This window comes from Puma concolor, chromosome D1 (genome assembly GCF_028749965.1).
Source record: "Puma concolor isolate L17-30 chromosome D1, mPumCon1.1.hap2, whole genome shotgun sequence".
Taxonomy (NCBI): Eukaryota; Metazoa; Chordata; class Mammalia; order Carnivora; family Felidae; genus Puma; species Puma concolor.
The window spans coordinates 42,519,217-42,534,830 of NC_141676.1; the positions used below are offsets into that span (position 1 = coordinate 42,519,217).

The 15,614-nt window shown below is 42.3% G+C and overlaps 1 protein-coding gene and 1 long non-coding RNA gene across 3 annotated transcripts in view; one reads left to right on the forward strand and one right to left on the reverse strand.

The window, feature by feature from the left end:
* PIK3C2A (phosphatidylinositol-4-phosphate 3-kinase catalytic subunit type 2 alpha) overlaps window positions 1–15,614 on the forward strand; it is a 194,825-nt gene that overhangs the window by 60,031 nt on the left and 119,180 nt on the right. The window contains exon 1 of one of the 2 annotated variants that reach the window (XM_025927928.2): window positions 14,608–14,762. The exons of the other annotated variant lie outside the window; for it this stretch is intronic. The gene's annotated coding sequence lies outside the window, so the exon portion shown is untranslated. Of the gene's footprint in view, window positions 1–14,607; window positions 14,763–15,614 lie in introns of those variants that run through there. 2 annotated transcript variants of the gene reach the window in all.
* LOC147576615 (uncharacterized) lies at window positions 13,279–15,035 on the reverse strand. The gene is made up of 2 exons (XR_015240970.1): window positions 14,092–15,035; window positions 13,279–13,613 (listed from the first exon to the last, which is right to left on the reverse strand). It is a non-coding gene; the product is annotated as an uncharacterized LOC147576615 (long non-coding RNA).

Sequence of the window (15,614 nt, forward strand, 5' to 3'; positions counted from 1 at the left end):
AGAAGCAAGAAGTCTAACAGTGTGATACTGTGAAAGGAAAGCTCTCCTACTGCCATTTAGAAGTGGGTCTAAGACTTTCCCCCCAAAATAGATCTGGACCCACTTAAACACATAGATAATGACTCAGACTCCAAAGTTCTTTCACACATGTGTGGTCAAGATGATTCTAGCCTTTATTAGTAAAGAGAATACCTTAGTTAATAAGCTAGTTAAGAGATTAACTTTCCAGGGGCACCTGGGTGGCCCAGTCAGTTGAGCATCTGACTCTTGATTTCTGCTCAGGTCATGATCCCAGGGTCATGGGATGGAGCCCCCCATTGGACTCTGCACTGAGCATAGAGCCTGCTTAAGATTCTGTCTCTATCTCCCTCTGCCTCTCACTCTCACTCTCTCTCTTAAAAAAAAAAAGAAAGAAAGAAAGAAAGAAAGAAATTAACTTTCCAGATAACTGCATAGTTTATGTGCTCTATAAGTTTTTTGGCAATTAATCAGTTAAATATTGGAGGACAGCTACCAAAAACAACATTTGAATGTAAGAAGAGTTGATCTCAAGCCTAATAATTATACAAAAAGATTGAGAGCCTGCTGAGTGGTAATAACACCACTTTATCAGTATAGAGGCAAATAATTATCTTTCACTTAAGAAAAAGCCATGCACTAGGGGTGCCTGAGTGGCTCAGTCGGTTAAGTGTCTGACTCTTGATTTCAGCTCAGGTCATAATTTCACAGTTGGTGAGATCAAGCCTAGAGTCAGGCTTTGTGCTGACAGCATAGAGCCTGCCTGGGATTTTCTCTCTCTCTCTCTCTCTCTCTCTTTCTCTCTGCCCTTCCCCTGCTCCATCACTCTCTCTCTCAAAATAAATAAACATTAAAAAAAAAAAAGCCACACACTAAGCTCATCTAAAAGTGGTTTTAGTTCGTTAAGGAGCACATTATGAAAATAAAAGGGAGGCTTTTTGCTTGAACCAATAGAGTTATCTGACTTGTTAGCATGACAACGAAACCAGTTTTCATTCCCTCTGGGCCCACGGTTCAACTACGTTTCCTAGTCTCCCTTGCAGTTAGGTGTGGGTGAGTTCTGGCCAGTGGAATTAGATGTGTCACCTCCAGTCTGGTGCAAGAAACCTCAGTGTGACCTTGGATGCAATGTATTGAAGATGGTAGATCTTTCTATCAGTTTATGTCCCTCAACACCCCACCTCTTATTGGGCTTATGCAGGGGAGAAATAACCACCTGTTGTGTTAAGTGACCAAGATTTCAAAGTTTATTGTTAGAGCAGCTAGTATATAATTAATATAGCATTTAAGTAAAGTCAAGAATATACTTCTACCTCTCTATATCTCCATCTCCTCAACTGTAAAATGAAGATAATAGCACTTAGCTCATAAGTTAGCTCGAGGAATTAAACATGTTAGTGCGTATGAAGTACTTTAAACGATGCCTGGCACATAGTAAACATTCAATTCATGTTAGCTATTGTTATTATTACAAAGCTTCCTAGTGGTAGTAAGATGCAGGTTCAGTATAATTCAAATTTCTTTTCTATTCAAATTCTAGTAACAAATGATGTCATATCGATGTTACTATCCACATTGTGCTGATCTGTGCCCCCATCATTGTAGGGCTTCAATATACTCTGGTCACCTTGGGTTGTCCCACACATGCTCTGAAATTGTTCTTCTCTGATCTCCATATTGTTGTGTGCTACCCACTTTTGAAGTTACCGCAGAGTGGGGAGTGGCAGAATCAGGAAGATTTGCAATCATACTGTGCTAATCAGACCAAGTTACTGCCTTGGTCTGCCCTAAAGCTATATAGATCCTCAAGATGCCAAGATAGACACCTATCCACTTGTGTTTGATTTTTTCCCAAATTTGCTTTAATTTTAAAAATTCATGTAATAATTAACAGCATTTCAGGAAACATTTAAGGAATTATTCACAGATATCACACAACAAGTTTTGATTCATTTAATTTTTCATTGTCAATCCACAGACTTATGGGAAGTGGTGATCAGTCCATACTGCTGAATCCAGAAATTCCTGGTCATTTTCCTGGCCCTCTTCTTACCCACTTCTTGTCAATACACTGGGTTACCACAGTATACCCAGAAACTGCTCATAACTTTGGCTGACAGTGATTCTTAACTTGAGGTCCATAGACCTCCCCTCCCCCTAAATAGCCCCCAAGAAATCCATGGATGGAAGTCAGGGAGCCTATGATCTCAGATGGGGGAAAAAATCACATCTTGGGGCTGGCAGAGTGCCATTACAGCCTGGAGCAGCTAGCAAGGACCCTCCTGAGCCCGGGCTCTGACAGGGCAGTCACAGCCTCAGTGGTGCCCTTGTGCCCACTGGAGCCCAGCCCTCACCAAGGATACCATTCCAGCCCCCTGCCCCACATGGCTCTTGGCAGCAGCACCCGCCCACTCTCCACTGTCCCTACATCCCTACCTTTGCCCTGATAAGCTCTGAGTGCTCATATACTGGACTGATCCTAGGGAGCCTGCCTGTGGGTTGGGAAGGGCTGGCTCATGTGTGCTTTATCACCACACCTCTTACCTTTGTCTTTCTACCCCCTCTTGCCCCCACCTGTGGCCCCAGTGAGCTCTGAAGAGTCGAAATTCTGGGACCAATCCAAGGGAGACTGCCTGTGGTTTCAGACTTGACAGGAAGAGACTCACCTTGCACATGGGTATTACTTTACTACCCAAGCAGAAGGAAGAAAACAGCCCAGCAGAACAGCCCAGCCAATGAGAACTGGTCACAACTCAGACAATGAAAAGCCACTATACTTAGAACTCAACTTTACACCAGCAGACCTACTTTTTTTTTTTTTAATTTTTTTTTCAACGTTTTTATTTATTTTTGGGACAGAGAGAGACAGAGCATGAACGGGGGAGGGGCAGAGAGAGAGGGAGACACAGAATCAGAAACAGGCTCCAGGCTCCGAGCCATCAGCCCAGAGCCTGATGCGGGGCTCGAACTCACGGACCGCGAGATCATGACCTGGCTGAAGTCGGACGCTTAACCGACTGCGCCACCCAGGCGCCCCTAGACCTACTTTTTAAGACAGCTTTCCCAAATCCCCCCCTTTCCTCTATAAAAGAGCAGTCCTCTCCTTTGCTCTCCAGACATGCCTATGGTTTTGCTGTAGCTTGCTTGTCTAGATTTCAAATCTGTTGTTCCTGAAAAAAAATTTTTTTTACTTATAAAATAACTGACAGTTTTATTTTTTTTATTTTTTATTTTTTAAATGTTTATTTATTTTTGAAGGAGAGAGAGAGACAGAGCGAGAGCAGGGGAAGGTCTGAGAGAGAAGGAGACACAGTCTGAAGCAGACTCCAGGCTCTGAGTTGTCAGCACAGAGCTTGATGCGGGGCTCAAACTCACGAGCCGTGAGATCATGACCTGAGCTGAAGGTGGACACCCAATCGACTAAGCCACCCAGGTGCCCCTGGCAATTTTATTTATTTTATTTTAATTTTTTTAACGTTTATTCATTTTTGAGAGATAGAGACAGAGCATGAGTGGGAGAGGGGCAGAGAGAGAGAGGGAGACACAGCATCCAAAGCAGGCTCCAGGCTCTGAGCTGTCAGCACAGAGCCCAATGCGGGGCTCAAACCCACGAACTGCAAGATCATGACCTGAGCTAAAGTCGGCGCTTAACCAACTGAGCCACCCAGGTGCCCCAACAGTTTTATTTTTTTATGTTTAACATACTGGGTCATCAGAAGGGATTCAGAGAAGACCCCCAACAACTCTGAAGCTGGTGAGGAAACAGGTGCCAGCACCCACCGAGCAAATTGGGCTCACTGTTTTCTCACCAACTTTGGAGTTTGAGGATGATGCTTCTGGCTTTCAAGCTCTATTCTTTTTGTGTTTGAGCTTTGCAGGTTTTATATGGGGGCTGTTAAGCTTTTTTCTTTCTTTCTTTTTTTCTTTCTTTTTCTGAGAGTCCTCATCTGGTATTTGTTCTGACTCCTTTACCGAATCTGACTGTTTCTGTTGGAACTGTACTGGCCTTCTTCACCTCTTGTTTGAAACCAGATCATTCCTATTTAAAACTGTGCTACCCTGTGGTCTGATAACTGGGCTGTTCCTACTAAAACTATGCTGGCCTTTGGTCTGATTCTTTCTGGTTCCAGGCTGTTTTTGTTGAAACTGTGCTGTTTGGATTTTTTTCTCTATGCTCTAGAGAAAAACCTGTAAGAATTGAAGATTTAGTTATCAAAATGCTTTATGGGTGGTGTCAACCCCCCAACTGGGACTCTGGCCAGTTTTATGTTTAAAAACTATGATCCCTTGCATAACACTCTCTAGCTCCATCCACATCGTTGCAAATGGCAAGGTTTCATTCTTTTTCATGGCTTAGTAATATTCCATTGTATATATAAAACCATATTCTCTTTATCCATTCATCAGTCAATGGATACTTGGGATGTTTCCATAATTTTGCTCTTGTAGATAATGCTACTATAAACATTGTAGCTGGAGAACATTATGCTAAGCAAAACAAGTCAGTCAGAGAAAGGTAGCTACCATATAATTTCACTAATATGTGGAATTTAAGAAACAAAACAAATGAGCAAAGGGAAAAGTAAGAGAGGCAAACCAAGAAACAGACTTTTAAAATATATATATGTACTAATGTTTATTTATTTTGAGAGAGAGAGCACACAAGCAGGAGAGGGGTAGAGAGAGAGGGAGAAAGAGAATCCCAAGCAAGCTCTGCACTGTCAGTGCAGAGCTAGATGTGAGGTTCAACCTCTCAAACCGTGAGATTATGACCTGAACCAAAATCAGGAATTGGTCGCTCGACCAACTGAGCCACCCAGGAACCCCGAGAAACAGACTCTCAACTATAGAGAACAAACTGATGGTTACCAGAAAGCCGGGGGGGGGGGGGGGTGGTGGCAGTGATTAAATAGGTGATGGGATTAAAGAGTGCACCTCTGCAATGAGCCCCCAATGTGGTATGGTAGTGTGGAATCACTACATTGTACACCTGAAAGTAATGTTACCCTGTATGTTAACTAACTAGAATTTAACTAAAAACTTAAGAAAAATAAATCACATCTTTATTTTTACTAACCTCTGACAGAAATTTACCAAGTCCTTCCATTACTAAGGTAGGCAATAAGTCACAGTAGTATTAGCAGTATCTGTGACTTTGTCACCAATAGACATCCCAAGAGATATTTCTACGTCACATTATAACAGTTAAAAATATCTTGAAATATCATTTATGCTCATACGGCTATGAAATTATGGTAGTCACTAGACCTGGTATTAGGTCTTACTTAGTACATTAATAAAGAAGTATGTATATTACTATAACAAATGCTAATTTAATATTTTGAGAACTATATTTCAATGTAATTGGTTTTCAATTGTATTTTAGTTTTGAATGTAAAAACATTAGTCGGAAAAAAAGTCTATAGACTTCACCTGACCGCCAAAAGGTCCATGGTTCAAAAAAGAAAAACCTATAGGTTATTTGGTTTGACACTTTCCCACACACCCCCATGTATTTGTCCATACCCTCCTCCATAGTCTCAAAGAGGAGTACCGTGGTGACAAATATATACATTGAAATGCCACCTCTTAGGACAGCATGATAGATGATTAAGAAGTGGGGCACTGGGGTCAGCTTGTCCTGCTCTACCACTTATTTTGTGACCCAGGCAAGTAACTTAACCTCTCTGTGCCTCATATCTGTAAAATGGGAATTATATTATTCCTTCCACATAGGGTTATTGTGAAGAATAAAGGAGTTAATTCACTAAATCCATTAGACTCTTAGAGTCTACCATACAGTAAGCTCTCAGAAAATGTTAGCTGCTCTTTCAAGAGCCTATCATAGCTGTTTCTTTATGATATTTATAGGGAGGGGAGAGGAGGAGAGAAAAGAGTAGGTTGGCTATTCCTCTTGTGAGTCACAGCCTACACATATAACTTTTATGATGCACAAAATTGATATCCTTCTTGAAGCACATGAAGGAAGCAGTTGATAGTTCTTCCTTGAAAAGTTTCCAACTTCATTTTATGTCTTATATAGTAACTCTCAACTGAATCTTTTTTAATGCTGCAGTGGCAGTATAAATGCTGTCCACTCTTGGTTTACAAAGCAGGACTTTCATTTAAATAATAATTGTCTTGCAGGAGCGCCTGGGTGGCTCCATTGGTTAAGCATCTGACCCTTGATTTCAGCTCAGGTCTTGATCTCACAGCCCTGATATTAAAAAAATATATTTGCCTTTCATAATTCACATTCATTTCTAATCCCTTTAAGACATGGGTCTTGGCTGTCCTTTTAACTGTGGGGGGAAAGACTAAATATAAATGGAAGTAAATTCACTCATTCATTCAATCAATAATTATTAAATTCCAGGCACTACTCTAAATGTATAGGAATTCGTGGTGAACAAGACAAAGTCCCCGCTGTCATTGAGCCTACCTTCTAGTGTAGAAGACAATGTACTAAAATAAATTTTTTAAAGTATCAGGAGGTGACTGATGCTTTACAGAGCATTAAAATAAAGTGATGTTAAAAATAAATAAAATAAAATAAAAGTGATGTTATATACATGAGGACCAGGTGGCTATTTTTAGATTGGGTAGTCAGAGAAGTTCTCTTTAAGCAGGTGACATTTAAGCAGAGATCTGAATGACCAAAAAGAGCCAGTCAAACCCAAGGGGCAGCAGTCCAGGCAAAGGAAATAGCTAATATAAAGTCATCAGAGCAGGACAGAGCTTACCTGTTCTTACCCATTTAGGAATGGAAAGAAGGCCACTGTTGCTGGAACATAGTGAGCAAGGTGCAGAGCCCTAAGGTAGAGGGAAACAGGGAAATGATAGTGCAAGGCCTTTGTAAATAAAGGCAAGGTTTATTCTCAATGCAATGGGAAGCTACCACAGTTTTAGTCAGGAGTAAGGTGATCTGATTTACCATTTAAAATCACTCCAATTACTGCTTGGTGAACGAACTTTTTGGAGCAAGACTGGATATGGGAAGGCCCATTAAGATGATAGCTTGCACCAGATTACAGCACTGAGAGGGCAAGGAGGGTCAGTTTAGGCAGTAGGGTATATTTCAGAGATAGAGCCAATAGAACTTACTGATTGGAATGTGAGGAGATGCGAGGAATCAAGGCTAACTCCTAATCTTTTGGCCTATGTAACTGGGCTAATGGTGCCAGTTATTGAGATGGATAAGTTGTGGAGGGGATGAGGGGATGGGGAAGTGGGGAACAGGTGTGGGGTAATAATTGAGAGTTCTTAATCTGTGTTTATCTTAATTTTGATTTGTCCACCCAACATGCAATTGGAGATATCAAATAGATGGTTACCCAAGTCTAGATTTCAGGGGAGAAGTCAGGGGCCAGAGATACAAATTTGAGAATCATTAGCCTAGGAATGGTATTTAAAACCATAGGAGCAGATGAATTCATCTAGTTAGGCAGTATAAACAGCAAAAAGAGCTGAAGACTAAGTCTTGGTGCATTCCTACTTTTGGAAGTCTGATAAAGGGGAGGGAGCTGACAAGAGACTAAGAAACAAGCAGGAAGGTTGGAGGAAAACAAAGTGGACCTGGCATCATGAAAGCCTAAAAAGCAAAGTGTGTTAAGGAGGGAGTGATCAATCACTGATGTCAAAAACTGCTGAATGATCCAGAAGGATGAGGACAGAGAATTGACCTGACTTTGGCAACATGTGGGTCAATAGTGACTTGATAGGAGACATTTCAGTATGTGGAGGAGATGAAAGCCTGGTGAGGTGAGAAACCCAGCAAGTATAGACAGTTCTGAGTTTTGTTATCATGGGAAACAAAGAAATCGGGCAGAAGCTGGAGGGAGTATAAGGTCAAGGGAAGTTATACATGTAGGGAGTTAAGTGGAGGAGAGGCTGGGTAGGGAAACTATGAGAAGGGAAACCAGATTTAAACTTTGCTTTCTGCCCTCAGGGAGCTTATGATCTTCTCTTGGAGAAGTTCAGGATGGTAGTGGTAAAAAGTTTCGGCTTTGGACTAAATGAAACAGTATCTGTACTGCTGAGCACAATGTCTAACACTAAGAACTCAATAGATGGAAGGAAGCTATAATTACAGAACAATTTGAAAACACTTTAAGATAGGAGGTAATTAAGGACTAAACTGAGTAAGTAATTAGATGTTAAGATTTCAGAAAACAGGGAGATTACTATCAGCCACAGTGACCATAATTAAAAATCAGGACCCATCATATGGGGAAATGGGTTAAAAAAATCTGTTACTATACCCATGTGAATAAATTTACAAAGCTCTACAGATTTTAAAAATCTTTCAGCCACCCTCTTAAACAGTTGCCTTTATTGGAAATATTTAAATTCCAAGTAGTTCCAGATACCTTGAGCCATTTTGAGGTCTCTGTACCAGTGCTCATGCTTTTCCCTCTGCCTGAAGCATTGTTTCCTACCCTAACCTGACTAACATCTGCTCATTCTTTAGAGCTTCTTCCTCTGGTCCAGTGGGGCTGGGTGCTCCTCTGTTGGTACCAGGTATGCCATTTTACCATAACTTTTACCACAGTCAATAACTTTTATTGACATTTTCTACTTGTTTACCTTTTGTGTTTTTTCAGTTCTATTTTTGGGTTTACTAGACTCTAGGCTTTGCAAAGGCAGGATCATATTGTATTCATCTTTGTTTCCCTGTACCCAGCCTGGCTTCTGGCTGACCTCAGTTAATGTTTATTGGCGGTCCCTGGGTGGCTCAGTCAGCTAAGTGTCCGACTTCAGCTCCAGTCATGATCTCATGGTTTGTGAGTTTGAGCCCCAAATCGGGGCGGTCATTGCAGAGCCCACTTTGGATTCTCTGCCCTTCTTCTGCATGCACTTGTGCTCTCTCTCTCTCTCTCTCTCTCTGTCTCTCTCAAAAATAAATAAACTTAAAAAAAGATTAACATTTATTGAAACCAACTGAATCTAATATTAGGATTATGCTAGAGAATCCTGGACTAGAAAAGCCTTGAAGGACTGATAAAATAGTCCACTGCCACTTTAAAACAGGTTTATAACATAAGAACTAATCACAACTCCCATCCTTCATCACACAGTCTGCACAGTTCCACACCAACTTATTTTTTTTTTATCTTTTTTTGTCACTCAATTTCTAATCAGAATTATTAGCATCCAGCACACTCTAAATATGCTTCATGCTGAAATTACTAAGCTCCTATATATTTCTTTTTTAATTTGAAAGTAGTATGTGCTCATGATAACAAATCAACCTGTACAAAAGGAGTCTATAGTAAAAAAGAAGGCTCCCTTCTATATGCTGACCTCTACCCTCTCAGGAGTTCTTCACAGACACAGACAATACTATTAATTTCTTGTGTATTTTTCCCAAAAAATAGTTTCCTATTTTGTTACAACACATTCTAGTTTTTTAAACATAAATACTAGCATTTCACAAATTATTAGTCAACTCAGCTTTTTCCTTTAACAGAATATTGGAGATTATTCCACATTGGAGATTTTCCTTATCAGTACATCTTTCTAACAGCTATATAGTACAGTATTCCATTTCCCATTTTATGACATACCATAACCTACTTAATCCATTCCCTATTGTTGAAATTTTAGATTCCTTTTATTCTTTTTCTACTATATGACTGTTCAGTTGAATTGTGTTACCCTCAAAATTCATAATGAAGTCCTAACCCTTGATATCTCAGAGTGTGACCTTATTTGGATATGTTCCGTATAATCAAGTTAAAATGAGGTCACTTAGGGTGGGCCCTAAGCCAATCTGACTGGCATCTTTCTAAGAAGAGAAAAGCTGGATAGAGACCTTTAAGAGGGAAGATGATAAGACACAAGGAGAAAACATTCATCTATAAACCAAGGAGAGAGGCCTAGAACAGATACTTCCCTTGTAGCTATCAGAAGGAAGCAACCCTGCCAGCACGTGGATCGTGGATTGTGGATCGCAGACTTCTAGCCTCCAGTACTGTGAGACAATAAACTTATTGTTTAAGCCAGTAAGTTTGTGGTACTTTGTTATGGCAGCCCTAGCAAACTAAGATGATAATGCCTCAATGACTATCCTTGTATATGTATATTTTTTTCACAAAGATGCAAGTGTATTGGTAGAATTCATGGAAGTAAATTTATAGAAAGATACCTCTGTATCTTTCACATACCCTTTTCTTTACCTAGAAAGCCCTTCCTCCTGAGATGCTCCCGAAAAACTCCAATGTAACCTCTTCAAGTGCTACCTCTTCTGTGAAACCTGCTGTGGTAGCCAGCTTCTAGATGACCCCCAGTGACCTCTCCTCACCTCCTAGTATTCAAGCCTTTGTGTATGCCTCACCTTTGTGTATTCCTTTCCTCTTGAACACGAGGGACTTACTGACTCCTTTTTTTTAACATATATATTTTTAAAGTTTTATTTATTTATTTTGAAGGGGGAGGGGCAGAGAGAGAGAGACAGACAGACAGACAGATAGACAGAAAGAATCCCAAGCAGGCTCCACACTGTCAGTGAGGAGCCCAATGTAGGGCTTAAACTCACAAACTGTGAGATCATGACCTGAGCTGAAACCAAGAGTCGGATGCTTAACGAACTGAGCCACCCAGGAGCTCCTTATTGACTCACTTCTAATGAATAAAGTATGGCAGAAGTGATGGGACCTCACTTCTGAGATCAGGTTACAAAGACCATGGCTTCTGTTCAGGGGTGCTTTCTCTCACACACTCTTGTTCTTTCTTGCTCTTTCTTGGTCATTCATGTAGGAGGAAGCCAGCTGCCATAGTGTGAGGCAGCCCTGTGGAGAGGCCCATGTTTCAAGATATCAAGACCTTACAACAACCATGTTAGTGAAAATGGAAGTGGATCTCTCTTCATTCAAGCCTTTAGATGAGACTGGCAGCAGATAGCTTGTCTGTAACTGTATTTCTGACCAAAGAAACTATGAGATAGTTAATTCTTATTGCTTTGAGCTACTGAGTTTGGGGGGTAATTTGATATGTAGCAATAAGTAACTAATTACCTTCCATCCTCCCCTCTTCTTTCCCCTGAACTTCCTAGCTTCCAACGTTACTTGGACTTCTCTCTAGTAATGCTCCCTACATCATACTTGTTTCCAAATCTCTCTCTCCTACTTGACTATCTCCAAGGACAGAAGCCCTGACTCAGCTTTATATTTACTGTGCCTTATGCAAAGTTCAAGCCACCATTGTCACTTCCCTATATTGTTGTAATAATCTCTAAACTGGGCTGCCTAAATCCTCTGTAGCCTCTGTTACATTCTCTGCCCAGCCTTAAGAAATCTTTTAAAAATATAACTTGGATCATTTGAGAGCTTAAAATCCTCCTCATTCTTAGGATAAAGATCTAAATTCTTAATATAGCCTCCCAGGCCTGGCATGATCTGCTTGCCTCACCACCAATTCTGAAGCCACTTCCCCCTTGTTCCCAGTACAACAGCAACACTGGCGTCTCAGTTCCTCAGTTGAACCATCCTCCTTCCTCCCTCAGTGTCTTTGCACACACTGTCCCTCTGCCTGGGATGTCTCCTCCTTCATCCTCACTCAATTTCTACTCATCCTTTAGACGTCAGCTCAATGTTCCTCAGAGAAGGCCTTTCTGCCTTCCATTTTATCTTATATATATATATTTTAATTTGAGAGAGAGAGAGAGCACATGAGCATGGGAACAGGCAGAGGGGAAGAGAATCTTAAGCAGATTCCATGTTTAGCTTGGAGCCCTACACGAAGCTTGATCCCATGACCCTGGGATCATGATCTGAGCCAAAATCAAGAGTTGGACACTCAACTGACTGAGCCACCCAGCCGCCCCTGCCTTCTATTCTAAATCAAAGCACATGTAGTTTTCTTTCACACCACTTATCACAGTTTAAACAATTGTTTAATTAGGTGTTCAATGTTGGTCTCTGCTGTTGGACATGGACTAAGCTCTATGAGGGCAGGGACACCTTGTCTTGTTCACTACTGTATCTCTAGCACAGATGATAGTGTCTGATATATTGCAAACAGGGGCTCAATACTTTTTTTTTTTCTGAATGAATTACAAGGCAACATTCCCTATTCCTTCTACAAACTTTACATCCTTTTACTACCCACACATTTAATGTTCATAATGTCATTTCTCTATGACAGTGTTACCTGTCTTAGGTAATGATCTCCAAGAAGTAGAGACCACAGGTTTTACGTTGTGTGGTATAGGACTCAGCAGAGTTCTACTGGGGTAGGGATACAGCATTGGGAAAGGAAAGTGAAGAATTTACTGATAAATGGCCTTTAGTAGCTATTTTATAGCTGTTAAAATCTCCATGGCCTTTTGGGGGGCAGTTTGAAGGTAAAAGAGCATGGGCCTTGCAGTTAGACCCAGGTTTGGATCCCAGCTGTACTATTTAGTAGCTGTGTGACTATGGGCAAATTACTTTATGCTCTCTGTTCTTCAAATTTCTCAGCTACAAAATGAGGATATCATAATGGCACCTTTTAATAAGATTGTTAGAGGAATTCAATGACTCGTAAAGCACTAAGAAGAGGGCCTGGCCTTAGCAAATGCTCAATAAATATCAGCCTTTTTTTCTTTTCCCTGTGATAAAACAAGGTTGCCCATTTCTCATTTGGTACTGGAAGAAGTTTGGAAATATTTGTGGTGCTGTTAAGTTCTCTGTGGGAGGTTAGGATTGGAACACTTAAAAATATAATGCCTCCTCCTCAATTCTTTTCTCTACCTTCAAATCTTAATATTGAAGCTAGTAGGAGAAAGAAGAGAGAAATGGCTGCCAACTATGTTCTTATCTGGTTCTTCAAATGACAGCAGTGCCAGTTTGTCCTAGAAATCTGTATTTCTATTGCTAACACATGCATCTTCATACACCCTCTGCCAGAGAGAGAAGCTGCTAAGGGAGGGCTACTAGTTCAGATTCTTGACACCTGGCAATTTGTGGATGCTGATTTTTTGGAATCTGGAGCACTATTCAACTCCCTTTCTATCTCTTCCTATTGGGACCCTTCTGGTCAATCAGAGCCTGTTAAGTATTGGCCATTCAAGAGGTACAACAACATAATGAAGTTCACTCAAGCAAAGGCCCTCTGCTGCTGGGACTCAGAAAATATTTCTCATAAGAAAAATGTAAGAAAGATTAAAAAAGTTAAATGGTTAATATTCCCTCTAGACACAGTGTTCTCTCAAGGCGTCTTCCTTCTTTCTGAAGGCACACTCAGTTCTTGAGCAGAAGCTAGGAAACCAGCTGAGATAAATCGTTTTCCCCTCCCCTTTTAATCTTGTGAAAGAGCTGCCAATTCTAGAAATTCCTCCTTTGATGAGAAGATAAAGCAGAACAATGCTGTGGAACTAAACAGATTCCTAAGGGACATTCTTCTAGGGTGTGTAAAGTCTGCCTGGAAGTTGGGTTGGGGGAGGGGTGGAAGAGATGGAAAGCTAAGAGTAGGAGTTGGTAGCCATAGCCACAAAGAATACAGTTGTTTCTAGACCTCTCCATAGCATAGCAACTCTATCCAGTCTCCGCATTTCTTGGGAGGTGTAGGCAGGTTTATTACAGTGATTAGAGGGCTTCATCCACTTCACATCCACCCTACAAAATAAAAAAAGAAAGAAAGAAAGAAAGAAAACTTTTCTTTCCCATTATTTGTTGGAGCTAAGTTTCTACTTACAGCCTTCTCACATTAAAAAAAAAAATTTTTTTTTAACTGAAAATTGCAGCCCAAATCAGTCTATCTAGCACATTAGATTGTAAGCCTTTGGAAGGAGCGCACCCCCTTCTCTTACCGTTTAAGGGACAATCTGTTGTAAAATGCTACAGATTGGAATCAGAACCTAGTTTGAATCCTGCTCCCAGCTTCACCATATGTAAACGCGGACAATTTTCTTATCTGCTTGACATGGTTATATAATTTTTAAATCGGACATTTGAAGGCTCAACTCTACAGGCATAATCTTATTCAATTCTCATGAGGCAGATATTATTATGGAGATTGCATCTAAAGATATTTGGTAATGTAGTGAAGAGCCGTCTGTCTGGCTGTGAGTTATCATTGGACTATCTTCCATACCTGGCTGCTGAGGATTAAATGAGACACTGATGTGAAAGAGCTTTACACAATCCACGTGATGGACTACTAATTACACGCCCCACAGCACCTGATCCACCGTGAGGAGTCGGTAAATACTGCTTGGAGTGCATGATTTTATATCTTGCCTGTTCCTTTCAGTCTTCCAGTCACAAACTAATATCGCAGCGGCCTGGGGCCAAAACCACGAATCTGGGAGCCACAGCCAGGTTGGAGGAGACTGCTGAATCCCCGGAGAGGGCAGGGGAACAATAGAGTACTTTGGTGATTGGCGGACGCCCGGCCGGAGAGAGGGCCGGCTGGGGTTCCAGGAGGCATCCCCGTCCCCGGCCTGGTGTTGCGAGGAGAGGTATCCAGAGCCTGCTCGGCATTTCCCCGGGAAAGCCGAAGCCTGGCCCCCACACCCTGAGTTCTAGCCTCGCGGGACGCGCCCAAGCCCCGCCCACTACCTCAGGTAGGCCGTCTGCACCAGCCAATCCACCAGAAGCCTGGGCGCGGAAGGCGGTGCTTCTCTGGTCGGAAGTGACGTGCTGTGCTTGGCTGGCCGTGGAGTCCGCCGAGTCTCTTGGCGGCGGCTGAGAGGGAAATGGCTCGCACCGTGGCTGCTCCGGCGGCTCGGGTTGTGGTGGAGGCAGAGGCTCGGGCAGCGTGAGGTGAGGAGCGATAGGTGTGGCGGGGGCCGGTATCCGGGACCCTGCTGTTCAAGGGCAGTGAGGGGCCCCGGGGGGCCCAGGAAGGGAGGGTCTCTTGAGGCGGCCCCCAGTCCCCGGGTGCCCGCCTTTGGCGTTGCCCCAGCCAGACTCACCTCCCCCGGGCCTTGCTTCCACCCAGGCCGTTGCTGACTGTCCCGCCGAAGGTGCGAGGGGCCCGCATCCCCATTAGGCCCCTCTTGGCGGGGGCTGGGAGGTGGTGCGCCTGGAAGTTAGTTTTCTCCCAAGGGTGGGGGGGAGGGAGACAGCCCTCTTGTCCTTCGGGACCCGGCAGGAGCCGAAGTGGCCGGTCCTGTTCTCTTGTTGAATTGTTAGATTCTGGCGAAGTGTGTTGCACTTCTCAGTTCTGTGTAGCTCTCCTCCACCCCTCCTCCCCCCCCCCCCCCCCCCCGCGCCTTCACCTCCTTGTCCCATCTCCAGCTTATGGGATAATGATTTTATTTCCTCTCCCGTTTCCCTTTTTCCCGCGAATCCACTTGCTTCGGGAAAACAGTATTATTTCAGTATGTATTTAGCGCATCATCTTTCCGGGAGTGCGGTCAGATTAAAAATATTTTCTAAACTCTTCCTGAGTGAGAGAGAAACAATACATAGTTGAAGAAAAAAACACATACTTATTTTCCTCACTGAATGGTTTGGCTTTAAAAAAGAGATTCTCCATCTGTGGAAATATTTTTTTGTGGGGGGGGGGGAGCAGGGATTGAGGAGGGAAATGAAAATTAAGTGAGGAGGACAGGCTGGGGATAATGTGAAAGAGCGAGCCTGTGGTAGTTGCTCTGTTCATCAGCCTGATAG